Source organism: Anopheles stephensi, unplaced genomic scaffold (assembly GCF_013141755.1).
Source record: "Anopheles stephensi strain Indian unplaced genomic scaffold, UCI_ANSTEP_V1.0 ucontig150, whole genome shotgun sequence".
Classification (NCBI taxonomy): Eukaryota; Metazoa; Arthropoda; class Insecta; order Diptera; family Culicidae; genus Anopheles; species Anopheles stephensi.
Genome location: NW_023405070.1, coordinates 57501 through 58527, shown reverse-complemented (window position 1 = coordinate 58527; position 1027 = coordinate 57501). Strand labels below are relative to the sequence as shown.

The 1027-nt window shown below is 54.0% G+C and overlaps 1 non-coding gene across 1 annotated transcript in view; it reads right to left on the bottom strand.

The window, feature by feature from the left end:
• Window positions 1-1025: 1025 nt before the first annotated feature.
• The window catches only part of LOC118515426, a 158-nt gene continuing 156 nt past the window's right edge, over window positions 1026-1027 (bottom strand). The window contains exon 1 of the ribosomal RNA XR_004907104.1: window positions 1026-1027. This exon is cut by the window's right edge and continues 156 nt beyond it. This is a non-coding gene — a ribosomal RNA (5.8S ribosomal RNA).

The window sequence follows — 1027 nt, the reverse complement described above, 5'->3', positions numbered from 1 at the left end:
GATGCGCAATGGATCGCGATGTCCGTTTGCTGCGGATCGATAAGTGCACGGTAGGCCCGGAGGCCCACCGCTGAATATCGCCGCCGGATCATGAGTTCAACGGGTTTTGCGTCCCCTAGGCAGTTTCACGTACTATTTGACTCTCTATTCAGAGTGCTTTTCAACTTTCCCTCACGGTACTTGTTCGCTATCGGTCTCATGGCGGTATTTAGCTTTATAAGGAGTTTACCTCCCACTTAGTGCGGCACTATCAAGCAACACGACTCCATGGAGCAGGCCGTCTGCCACCACAGTCCTGTGCCGTTCTACGGGCCTATCACCCTCTGTGGGATTAATGGGCCACCTTCAAGTTAGACTTGAACTGTTTGCACCGTGCGTAGCAGATAACGGACCGGTCCAGTACACGGCATCGGACAGACGAGGCCCCCTCGTCGTCCCTACGTGCTGAGCTCTTCCGTTTCGCTCGCAGCTACTCAGGGAATCCCGGTTGGTTTCTCTTCCTCCTCTTATTACTATGCTTAAATTCTGAGGGTCGTCACACATCACTTGAGGCCTACAGACTCCACTGTCACAATGATGCGACGGGAGAAGCGGTGATAAATCACCCCTGTCGTGCTAACCTCACTCACCGACACGGCGTGAACACGTCTCGCGACTGCAACTGGATGCGAGGAAAGATACGAGCGCGTTGGGCCGCAAGTGTTACTCGACCCGAGCCAACCGGTGGAAGTCCCCGTGCAATTGGTGATAACCTTATATGCTGTGGTGGATACATCCGTTGGTTGATACTAGAGGTCGAACCGTGCGACTTGACGCGCGCTCGCTCTTCACCCATGCTCACATGTGTGTGTGTGTGTTTAGGTTTGTGTACCATACCTCGTATGTCTCTCTGTGTTAGCACTCTCACTTTCAGCGCCCACGGTCCCGACAAGGATGCGGATCCGAGCACGCCATGCTGCGACAGCCTACCCCCCTATGATGGGGTCAGGACGGTCAGTTTGGTTAGAGTGTTGAGATAACTTGGTAG